Below are 13,020 nucleotides of genomic sequence, written 5' to 3' on the forward strand. Positions count from 1 at the left end.
TGAAATATTTAATTTAGGCAAGTTTACATTATGTACAACAATTGTATACAGAAGTACATTCCTCTGTTCATAATCTTGACACAAACAGTACTACCTTTGCAAGACACTAATCTTATACTACAGTCCTTTGGGACATAACTGTTAAAAATCCCAAATGCCACCATTGGATTCTCCCCTTTCACATGATGGTCCCATTAAGTCTGTCCTTTTAGGGTGTTTTTTTCTTCTTTTCTGGATGTACCCCCTCTAGCTCCACTATAGTACTACTTAATTTGTTTTTAGAGGGATCTTTACTATTTATATTTGACAACTTTTACTTCACTACATTCCTAAAGAAAATTATGTACTTTTTACTCCAAAGATTTTCCCTGACACCCAAAAGTAGTCGTTACATTTCGAATGCTTAGCAGGATAGGAAAATTGTCCAATTCATGCACTTATCAAGAGAACATCTGGTAATCCCTACTGCCTCTGATCTGACGGACTCACTAAACATGTACGTAGTTTGTAAATTATGTTGGAGTGTACCGCTGGCTATCCTTAAATAATAAAAAAGAAAATGGTGCTGTCTGGTTTGCTTAATATAAGGAATGTGAAATGATTTATACTTTTGATACTCAGGTATTACATTTACTTTTGATACTTAAAGTATATTTAAAACCAAATACATTTAGACTTTTATTCAAGTATTATTTTACTTGGTGACTCACTTTTGAGTGATTTTCTATTGAGGCATCTTTGCTCAGTTGGGTACTTTTTCCACTACTAGATTCTAGTATTGTATATTTTGATATTCTACATTTTGTCCTTATTCCCTTACCATAGTAATGCAGGCCGACGGTGGCAGCAGCCATATAGGTAGTATCTGGAAGAAGACATAGAAAGGTAGGCGTCCAAGGATGCCTGCCCAGAAAGCAGAGGCTGAGAGACACTGCAGGGTTCAGGTGAGCACCTTTGAGAGAACAATACAACCACTATTTGAGCATGTATTAATTATTTTGTCATCCACATCTACAGTGCATTCAGAAAGTATTCAGACCCCTTGACCTTTTCTACATTTTGTTACACGACAACCTTATTCTATACCCTATAATAGCAAAGTGAAAACAGGTTTTTAAATTTTTTGGGGCAAATTTATAAAACAAAAAACTATACCTTATTTACATAAGTATTCAGACCCTTTTCTATGAGACTAAACATTTTGCTCAGGTGCATACTGTTTCCATTGATCATCCTTGAGATGTTCAATGTTCAAACACCATAGTGCCACAAAGCTCATCACTAAGCTAAGGACCCTGGGACTAAACACTTCCCGCAACTGGATCCTGGACTTCCTGACAGGCTGCCCCCAGGTGGTAACAACACATCTGCCACGCTGATCCTCAACACGGAGGCCCCTCAGGGGTGTGTGCTTAGTCCCCTCCTGTAATCCATGTTCACCCACGACTGCGTGGCCAACCACGACTCCAACACCATCATTAAGTTTGCTGACGACAACAGTGGTAGGTCTGATCACCGACAACGATGAGACAACCATGTTTTTCTACGAAAGATCAAAAACCCTTAACCCTAATATTTATCCAAGTTGTCACCATCATTGTGAAGCCCTTTCTATATTTTTGCTTTGACAGTCATTTCTAAATATTATTTATTTAATGTGATTAGTGATTAATTTACACCTGTCCCTCATTTTACATCCAACACTGCTATATGAAATATACTCAAATTTGAATATGGTGAAACTATTCCTTTTAAAATATTTTTTTAAATTAAAGAAACACTGAACATATAATACTCAATCAAATGTATTTATAAAGCCCTGCTGATGTCACAAAGTGCTGTACAGAAACCCAGCCTAAAACCCCAAACAGCAAGCAATGCAGGTGTAGAAGCACGGTGGCTAGGAAAAACTCCCTAGAAAGAGAAGAACCTAGGACGAAACCTAGAGAGGAACCAGGCTATGAGGGGTGGCCAGTCCTCTTCTGGCCGTGCCGGGTGGAGATAACAGAACATGGCCAAGATGTTCAAATGTTCATAGCAGGGTCAAATAATAATAATCACAGTGGTTGTCGAGGGTGCAACAGGTCAGCACCTCAGGAGTAAATGTCAATTGGCTTTTCATAGCCGTTCATTCAGAGTATCTCTACCGCTCCTGCTGTCTCTAGAGAGTTAAAAATAGCAGGTCTGGGACAGGTAAACAGGTCAGGGTTCCATAGCCGCAGGCAGAAGATTTTAAACGAGCAGCAGCACGGCCAGGTGGACTGGGAGTCATCCGACCAGGTAGTACTGAGGCATGGTCCTAGGACTCAGGTCCTCCGAGAGAATTAGAGAGAGCATATATAAATTCACACAGGACACCGGATAAGACAGGAGAAATACTCCAGATATAACAGACTGACCCTAGCCCCCAACACAAACTACTGCAGCATAAATACTGGAGGCTGAGACAGGAGGGGTCGGGAGACACTGTGGCCCCATCCGACGATACCCTGGGACAGGGCCAAACAGGCAGGATATAACCCCAACCACTTTGCCAAAGCACAGCCCCCACACCACTAGAGGGATACCTTCAACCACCAACTTACCATCCTGAGAAAAGGCCAAGTATAGTCCACAAAGATCTCTGCCACGGCACAACCCAAGGGGGGGCAGACAGGAAGATCACGTCATTGACTCAACCCACTCAAGTGACGCACCGCTCCTAGGGACGGCATGGAGGAGCACCAGTAAGCCAGTGACTCAGCCCCTGTAATAGGGTTAGAGGCAGAGAATCCCAGTGGAGAGAGGGAAACCAGCCAGGCAGAGACAGCAAGGGTGGTTCGTTGCTCCAGTGCCTTTCCGTTCACACCTTCACACTCATGGGCTAGACTACACTCAATCATAGGACCTACTGAAGAGATGAGTCTTCAATAAAGACTTAAAGGTTGAGACAGAGTCTGCGTCTCTCACATGGGTCTCTCACATGCCTCCAGCTGTTTGCTTAGATATTCTAGGGACAGTAAGGAAGCCTGCGTCTTGTGATTGTAGCGTACGTGTAGGTATGTACGGCAGGACCAAATCGGAAAGATAGGAGCAAGCCCATGTAATGCTTTGTAGGTTAGCAGTAAGATCTTGAAATCAGTCCTTGCCTTAACAGGAAGCCAGTGTAGAGAGGCTAGCACTGGAGTAATATGATCAAATGTTTTGGTTCTAGTCTTTAGTTTATTTAGTGCTTTATCCGGGTAGCCGGAAAGTAGAGCATTGCAGTAGTCTAACCTAGAAGTGACAAAAGCATGGATACATTTTTATTTTTGAACAGAAAGTATTAGATTTTTGCAATGTTACGTAGTTGGAAAAAAGCTGTCCTTGAAACAGTCTTGATATGTTCGTCAAAAGAGAGATCAGGGTCCAGAGTAACGCAGAGGTCCTTCACAGTTTTATTCGAGACGACTGTACAACCATCAATATTGTCAGATTCAACAGAAGATCTCTTTGTTTCTTGGGACCTAGAACAAGCATCTCTGTTTTGTCCGAGTTTAAAAGTAGAACATTTGCAGCCACCACTTCCTTATGTTTGAAACACAGGCTTCCAGGGGAGGGCAATTTTGGAGCTTCACCATGTTTCATCGAAATTTACAGCTGTGTGTCATCTGCATAGCAGTGAAAGTTAACATTATGTTTTTCCGAATGACATCACCAAGAGGTAAAATATATTGTGAAAACAATAGTGGTCCTAAAACGGAACCTTGAGGAACACCTAAATTTACAGTTGATTTGTCAGAGGACAAACCATCCAGAGACAAACTGATATCTTTCCGACAGATAAGATCTAAACCAGGCCAGAACTTGTCCGTGTAGACCAATTTGGGTTTCCAATCTCTCCAAAAGAATGTGGTGATCGATGGTATCAAAAGCAGCACTGAGGTCTAGGAGGACAGATGCAGATCCTGGGGCTGACGCCATTAAAAGGTCATTTACCCTTAGCAAGTGCAGTCTCAGTGCTATGATGGGGTCTAAAACCAGACTGAAGCGTTTCGTATACATTGTTTTTCTTCAGGAAAGCAGTGAGTTGCTGCGCAACAGCTTTTTCAAAAGATTTTGAGAGGAATGGGAGATTCGATATGGGCCGATAGTTTTTTATGTTTTTATATTTTCTGGGTCAAGGTTTGGCTTTTTCAAGAGAGGCTTTATTACTGCCACTTTTAGTGCGTTTGGTACACATCGGGTGGATAGACAGCCGTTTATTATGTTCAACATAGGAGGTCCAAGCACAGGAAGCAGGCTCTTTCAGTAGTTTAGTTGGAATAGGGTTCAGTATGTAGCTTGAAGGTTGAGAGGCCATGATTATTTTAATCAATGTGTCAAGAGATATAGTACTAAAAAACTTTAGTGTCTCCCTTGATCCTAGGTCCTGGCAGAGTTGTGCAGACTCAGGACAACTGAGCTTTGGAGGAATACGCAGATTTAAAGAGGAGTCCGTAATTTGCTTTCTAATGATCATGATCTTTTCCTCAAAGAAGTTATTGAATCTATCACTGCTGAAGTGAGAGCCATCCTCTCTTGGGGAATGCTGCTTTTTAGTTAGCTTTGTGACAGTATCAAAAATACATTTTGGATTATTCTTATTTTCCTCAATTAAGTTGGAAAAATAGGATGATCGAGCAGCAGTGAGGGCTCTTCGATACTGCACGGTGCTGTCTTTCCAAGCTAGTTGCAAGACTTCCAGTTTGGAGTAGTGCCATTTCCGTTCCAATTTTCTGGAAGCTTGCTTCAGAGCTCGGGTATTTTCTGTATACCAGGGAGCTAGTTTCTTATGACAAATGTTTTTGGTTTTTAGGGGTGCGACTGCATCTAGGGTATTACGCAAGGTTAACTTGAGTTCCTCAGTTTGGTGGTTAACTGATTTTTGTACTCTGAAGTCCTTGGGTAAGTGGAGGGAGTCTGGAAGGGCATCTAGGAATCTTTGGGTTGTCCGAGAATTATTAGCACGACTTTTGATGATCCTTGGTTGGGGTCTGAGCAGATTATTTGTTGCGATTGCAAACGTAATAAAATGGTGGTCCGATAGTCCAGGATTATGAGGAAAAACATTAAGATCCACAACATTTATTTCATGGGACAAAACTAGGTCCAGAGTATGACAGTGGCAGTGAGTAGGTCCGGAGACAAGTTGGACAAAACCCACAGAGTCGATGATGGCTCCAAAAGCCTTTTGGAGTGGGTCTGTGGACTTTTCCATGTGAATATTAAAAGTCACCAAAAAATGTTATATTATCTGCCATGACTACAAGGTCCGATAGGAATTCAGGGAACCCAGTGAGGAACGCTGTATATGGCCCAGGAGGCCTGTAAACAGTAGCTATAAAAAGTGATTGAGTAAGCTGCATAGATTTAATGACTAAAAGCTCAAAAGAAGAAAGTATTTTTTTTTGTAAATTGCAATTTGCAATGTTAGCAACACCTCCGCGGGATGTGCGGGGGATATGGTCACTAGTGTAACCAGGAGGTGAGGCCTCATTTAACACAGTAAATTCATCAGGCTTAAGCCATGTTTCAGTCAGGCCAATCACATCAAGATTATGATCAGTGATTAGTTCATTGACTATAACTGCCTTGGAAGTGAGGGATCTAACATTAAGTAGCCCTATTTTGAGATGTGACGTATTACAAACTATTTCAATAATGTCAGGAATGGAGAGGTCTTTATTCCAGTGAGATTGCTAAAGCGAACACCGCCATGTTTAGTTTTTCCCAACCTAGGTCGAGGCACAGACACGATCTCAATGGGGATAGCTGAGCTGACTACACTGACTGTGCTAGCGGCAGACTCCACTAAGCTGGCAAGCTGGCTAACAGCCTGCTGCCTGGCCTGCACCCTATCTCATTGTGGAGCTAGGGGAGTTAGAGCCCAGTCTATGTTTGTAGATCAGATGAGAGCACCCCTCCAGCTAGGATGGAGTCCGTCACTCAACAGGCCAGGCTTGGTCCTGTTTGTGGGTGAGTCCCAGAAAGAGGGCCAATTATCTACAAATTCTATCTTTTGGGAGGTGGCATAAAACAGTTTTCAACCAGCGATTGAGATGTGAGACTCTGCTGTAGAGCTCATCGCTCCCCCTAACTGGGAGCAGTGTTGCCAAATAACCTGAATTAGGTCCAGACTAGTTACCATAATTTTCTCACATTGCCATTGACAGTGTTTTTCTACTGTCTCTTTTTGGTCCATTTAGATTGTAAAAAAAATGTTATGGTTCAAATTTTTCATGTTTTACTGTGACTTGTGGGCTCCTAAGTGGACCATAAGGTTAAAAACCAAACCAAATTAAGAAAACTAAACTTAAAAACAAAACAAAATTATAAAACAAAATGTTTTATCAAAAACTAAGTAACTCCGCCAGAGTGTCTATTTTTGGTCGCTTTTGCCAGTCCCAAGCCCAGATAAAGGAGGAGGGTTGGAATTGTGACATAAAAAAAACCAAGAACCGACAGAAGAAAGTTAATTTGTAGTTCTAAACATATTTAGGGTGTTTTTTTTACTTACTTTTTGTCTCTCCCACGATGTTATTCCTCTCTCCTACAGCATCCATCACAATTACATGCACATGGCCAATTATGCAAATTAGGTGATGACGTCATTTAACGACTTCTGGTGACTTTTAGGACAGCCAATAGCTACTCTCCTTACTGAGAAGTTGGCAACACTGACTGGGAGGGGGCCATAGACAATTACTCGATGCCGACACATTTTTCTAGCTGATTTACACGCTGAAGCTATGTTGCGCATGGGGACCTCTGACTGTTTCATCCTAACATCGTTGGTGCCGACGTGGATAACAATATCCCTATACTCGCCAGTTTTAGCTTTAGCCAGCACCATCTTCAGAGTAGCATTACCGTCGGTAGCCCTGCCCCCTGGTAAACAGTGCATGATCGCTGGGTGATTCGTTTTAAGTCCAATAGTGCGGGTAATGGAGTCGCCAATGACTAGGGTTTTCAATATGTCAGAGCTAATGGTGGGAGGCTTCGGCGTCTCAGACCCCGTAACGGGAGGAGTAGAGACCAGAGAAGGCTCGGCCTCTGACTCGCTGCTTAACCTTGCCTAATGATTGCGTCTGAAGCTGGGCTTGCAGCAAGACTATCCTCGCCGTAAGGCGATCGTTCTCCTGTATATTATGAGTACAGCGACTGCAATTAGAAGGCATCATGTTAATGTTACTACTTAGTTTCGGCTGGTGGAGGTCCTGACGAACCACGTCCAGATAAAGCGTCCGGAGTGAAAAAGTTTAAACAAAAATTCGAGCGAGGGAAAAACAAAATATAAACAGTAATTAAAAAGTAAAAACCGTAAAGTTGGCAGGTAGCAAAGTAAGGTTAGCAACAAAACGCACAGCAGCACGTAAACAAGTCTACAAATACTCAAATTAGTTTAAAAGCAGGTGAGCTGGTTCTACTCTTTGCCATTTCTGGTGTTTTGTGGTGAAAAACTGAGCATGTCACACATAACAAGTCAAAACTGTTACCCATAGATGGGCTAGAAATGTTTTAACAATTACAAATATTTTGTGAAGCTTGAATTCAATTGCCCCTCCCTGTTGCACACAAGCTTCCATTCCCCCTGTCACAAGGGGATTTATGGCTAAAAACCTCAACACTGTTACATTAATGGCACTTACTATATTATTGATTTTTCTTGGTGGGAAAACGTTTTTTTTTAATGAAGTTGAACATGTACTCTTTATGACAATGTTAAAATTAGATGATTTTTATTTACCAAGTTAACACTACACAAAATGTACTCTATTTGTGAACCGACCCCTGTACGACATCTCATTAGTGCCGGTTGCCAGCTCTATAGTTCATCAATGCAGAAAGGTGAGGGGTGTTCTTTTGTTGTTGTAATCAACAGTATCGTTAAATGGAATGAAGTGATCTATAGATGGCTCAAGATCCATATTTCTGTAAATATATGGCTCTGTATAGTTGATAGTCATAAAGCAGTCTGTTACAAGTTCATTGCATGTCATTTTCATTATTTTTCCAAATATTGTATGAAGTCCCACAGTACCCTTCTATCAACACCAAAGGAAATGTATCTAATATTCTGAACACCATGTTCAGTTATTCAGATTGGTTACTTTGCTCATAAAAAGGCTAAAGAATAGATAAAACGAGTATTTCCTTCATCTGTACCACCAACTATAATCACATCCACCCAGCCGGCACTCTCTCTGTGTAGCAATTGAGCCTGGGGACAAGGTTATGCCAACTAGAACTTGTGGGCCTTCTCTACAGCATTGTTGTTTTTGATGATTTCCAGCTTTTTATCCATTGTCTTTGTCATTGGTTTCATTTATCTCAGTGCCATTGGACGAAGACCAGGTAGAGCCCAGAGCCGAGCACTGCCCCCACCATTGGGGCCACGATGGGGACCCAAAACCAGTAGTTATAGCACCTGTAGGGTGAGAGAGAGGTTAGTTAGTGCAGATTAGGGAGGTTTTTCATTGTTATGTTGAGCTCTAGACTGTGCACATAGTATGTATATTATATGTCAAATGTATTTGCACGTAAGATGTGCTGAACCTCTATGTGAGTCCCTTGATCTAATGTTGCATTATCTAAATATGTCTCACTACATCATCTCACTCCCCAAAGACACTCATGTGTAATCTCTTGTGGACAGACGTACATAAATGTGTTACTTAATCGAGAGGCTGACATGAGATTTTGGTTCTGGGTTGCCGAGATTACTCACGTGAAGACCTCTACCCCATCCTGCGGTCAGAGTGAGGAGGCGTGGCCCCAGGTCCCGGGCAGGGTTGATCCCTCCCCCACAGTTTGAAGACATGGACTGGGAGATCCCCATGAGAACCACGGTGGTGAGGGGGGGGGGGCACCAGGTCAGCGGGGGCAGGCTTATTCCGCCGGTCATCCAGGGACAGGAAGCACATCATGATCATACCTGTGTCCACCATCTGAAGGCAACAACAGAAAGGTATGGATTAGCTTTTGTGAACTACAAGTTCAATTACATTTTGAAATAGGTTTTATTTCCTGAGAGGGAACTAACTGCGTGGGTAAGGAATGGTAGATACAACAAGACATAACATAGAAAACTAAAAGCATGTACAGTGTAAAGGATTAGTGATGAAGTTAGACGTGCAGATGTAGGATCTTAATTTGATCACTTCTGTTGCTGAGAATTTTCCTGAACCACAGGAAATGCAGATGAGCGTCATGATTGACATGAATTAACTGAAAACACGCAATAACACACGGTTATATTAACAGTATTGCACTTTTCATTAAGCCTACTTTTGGTCAACGAATCACCTAGCCACCAATAAAAAAACATGGACTGAACGTTCAAATCGTGTTGCTGCAGGATAATTTTTTTGGTACAATACTGGTCAAATTAAGATCCTACATCTGTAAAATCTCCTCAAACAGAGGTACAATAACCACAATCCTCAAGAACGCATTACTGTATGCACTGATTATTTTCCCTCCTACCTGGTCAAAGAAGCTGCCCCATAAAGAAAGGTAGTCGGATGGGTAGGTAGCAAAGATGGGGGCTGTTTCATTTGGGCCGTACACAGTCAGGACGCCACCGCTGTAGTCCATAATAGCATCTGGATAGAGGGACTGAGAGAGGAAAACCAAGAAAGAGAGTTAGAAATATCTAAGACAACTGTCATTTCAGCAGTGTATTTATGAGGCTACCGGTAGTTGTCTTGAATTACCACTTACCAGAGACGCCCCTGGCAATGTACATGGCACTCATGACACCCACTGAGAAGGCCATATTGACAGAGAGGTACTCACCCTTGGCCCCTCGAGTCAACTTCACCTGGGCCATCGCCGCACAGCCAAACATCTGAGGGAGAGATCGAGGAAGGAGGTACGGAGTAGGGAGAGAGGAGGAAGGGTGGACGAGAAATTTTTATTTTTTTATTTTTTTATTTCACCTTTATTTAACCAGGTAGGCAAATTGAGAACACATTCTCATTTACAATTGCGACCTGGCCAAGATAAAGCAAAGCAGTTCGACACATACAACAACACATAGTTACACATGGAGTAAAACAAACATACAGTCAATAATACAGTGAAAAATAAGTCTATATACAATATGAGCAAGTGAGGTGAGATAAGGGAGGTGAAGGCAAACAAAATATATATATAATTAAAAATTTAAAAAGGCCATGGTGGCGAAGTAAATACAATATTGCAAGTAAAGAAAAAAAGTAGAGATAGAAAAAAGTAGAGATAGAAATAATGGGGTGGAAAGGAGCAAAATAAATAAATAAATACAGTAGGTATAGAGGTAGTTGTTTGGGCTAAATTATAGATGGGCTATGTACAGGTGCAGTAATCTATGAGCTGCTCTGACAGCTGGTGCTTAAAGCTAGTGAGGGAGATAAGTGTTTCCAGTTTCAGAGATTTTTGTAGTTCGTTCCAGTCATTGGCAGCAGAGAACTGGAAGGAGAGGCGGCCAAAGGAAGAATTGGTTTTGGCGGTGACCAGAGATATACCTGCTGGAGCGCGTGCTACAGGTAGGTGCTGCTATGGTGACCAGCGAGCTGAGATAAGGGGGGACTTTACCTAGCAGGGTCTTGTAGATGACCTGGAGCCAGTGGGTTTGACGACGAGTATGAAGCGAGGGCCAGCCAACGAGAGTGTACAGGTCGCAGTGGTGGGTAGTATATGGGGCTTTGGTGACAAAAAGGATGGCACTGTGATAGACTGCATCCAGTTTATTGAGTAGGGTTTTGGAGGCTATTTTGTAAATGACATCACCGAAGTCGAGGATTGGTAGGATGGTCAGTTTTACAAGGGTATGTTTGGCAGCATGAGTGAAGGATGCTTTGTTGCGGAATAGGAAGCCAATTCTAGATTTAACTTTGGATTGGAGATGTTTGATGTGAGTCTGGAAGGAGAGTTTACAGTCTAACCAGACACCTAGGTATTTGTAGTTGTCCACATATTCTAAGTCAGAGCCGTCCAGAGTAGTGATGTTGGACAGGCGGGCAGGTGCAGGCAGCGATCGGTTGAAGAGCATGCATTTAGTTTTACTTGTATTTAAGAGCAAATGGAGGCCACGGAAGGAGAGTTGTATGGCATTGAAGCTCGCCTGGAGGGTTGTTAACACAGTGTCAAAAGAAGGGCCAGAAGTATACAGAATAGTGTCGTCTGCGTAGAGATGGATCAGAGAATCACCAGCAGCAAGAGCGACATCATTGATGTATACAGAGAAGAGAGTCGGTCCAAGAATTGAACCCTGTGGCACCCCCATAGAGACTGCCAGAGGCCCGGACAACAGACCCTCCGATTTGACACACTGAACTCGATCAGAGAAGTAGTTGGTGAACCAGGCGAGGCAATCATTAGAGAAACCAAGGCTGTCGAGTCTGCCGATGAGGATGTGGTGATTGACAGAGTCAAAAGCCTTGGCCAGGTCAATGAATACGGCTGCACAGTATTGTTTCCTATCGATGGCGGTTAAGATATCGTTTATGACCTTGAGCGTGGCTGAGGTGCACCCATGACCAGCTCTGAAACCAGATTGCATAGCGGAGAAGGTATGGTGGGATTCGAAATGGTCGGTAATCTGTTTGTTGACTTGGCTTTCGAAGACCTTAGAAAGGCAGGGTAGGATAGATATAGGTCTGTAGCTGTTAGGGTCAAGAGTGTCCCCCCCTTTGAAGAGGGGGATAACCGCAGCTGCTTTCCAATCTTTGGGAATCTCAGACGACACGAAAGAGAGGTTGAAAAGGCTAGTAATAGGGGTGGCAACAATTTCAGCAGATAGTTTTAGAAAGAAAGGGTCCAGATTATCTAGCCCGGCTGATTTGTAAGGGTCCAGATTTTGCAGCTCTTTCAGAACATCAGCTGACTGTATTTGGGAGAAAGAGAAATGGGGAAGGCTTGGGCGAGTAGCAGAGGGGAGGGCAGTGCTGTTGACCGGGGTAGGGGTAGCCAGGTGGAAAGCATGGCCAGCCGTAGAAAAATGCTTATTGAAATTCTCAATTATAGTGGATTTGTCGGTGGTGACAGTGTTTCCTATCTTCAGTGCAGTTGGAAGCTGGGAGGAGGTGTTCTTATTCTCCATGGACTTTACAGTGTCCCAGAACTTTTTTGAATTTGTGTTGCAGGAAGCAAATTTCTTCTTGAAAAATTTCTGCTTGAAATGGGGAATAGAGATCAAGGTCAACTTAGTAGGCACCATGCATGCTTGCCAAACGTCTTCAAAAGACACTGATAAAGGAATAACGATGGAAGACAAAAAGACGGAAATTGCAACAAGGTTGGCGAGAACTAAAAGCAGCACGTAGACTTTTTGTTTTAATTGAACCTTTGTTTAACTAGGCAAGTCCCTTGCAATGGAGGAGGTGATAGAAGAGTACGTTCTAGAACATTCCGTTTTAACCCAGGGTTGCTCTGTTCAGTTCCACGTTTCTGGATCTGATTCCAACTCAAGTCTTGACCTTGTCAAAACAAATCTTTGAATGGTCAATGGATTCTTGAGGAACAGCTATTCTAGAGCATTTTGAAAATGTTCCTCAATTGTGGTGAGGTAGTTTTTGCTTCCAAGCACATTCAAACACAGAATAAACAAATTCATGAGATTTAAGAATGCATAAAACAGTAACAACCCTTGATCATTGATAACAATACGAAGACATTTTTGGATGAAGTACTCACCATAAGGACAAACATAGCCAAGGTCTCAGCCATTAACTCCCTAAACAGCATATTCCTCACCATCAGCCTTCCCTTCAGTACCTCCATCCCCATCTGTCCCAACTAAATCAATTCCCCCAATTGTTCTCTATCATATCACCCTCTTAGGTCAACGATTGTCTCCTGTCCTGGTGGTTCTGTGTTAAAGCAAAAATAATTACAACTAACTCTAGACTGGTAATCTGTGGTTAAACCGGCTGAGTATGCCTCCGTCTGTCTGCAGAGGCTCTGTTCAGATATCTCAATATGTCCCCTCTATGAACACAATAAGTAAGAGTAGGAGTTAGGCTGGGAGTAGGAGAA

General features: G+C 42.5%; 1 pseudogene; it reads right to left on the reverse strand.

Moving 5' to 3' along the window:
* Positions 1 to 7,566: 7,566 nt before the first annotated feature.
* Positions 7,567 to 13,011, reverse strand: LOC129819517 (aquaporin-10-like; annotated as a pseudogene).
* Positions 13,012 to 13,020: the final 9 nt, after the last annotated feature.

This window comes from Salvelinus fontinalis, chromosome 22 (genome assembly GCF_029448725.1).
Source record: "Salvelinus fontinalis isolate EN_2023a chromosome 22, ASM2944872v1, whole genome shotgun sequence".
Taxonomy (NCBI): domain Eukaryota; kingdom Metazoa; phylum Chordata; class Actinopteri; order Salmoniformes; family Salmonidae; genus Salvelinus; species Salvelinus fontinalis.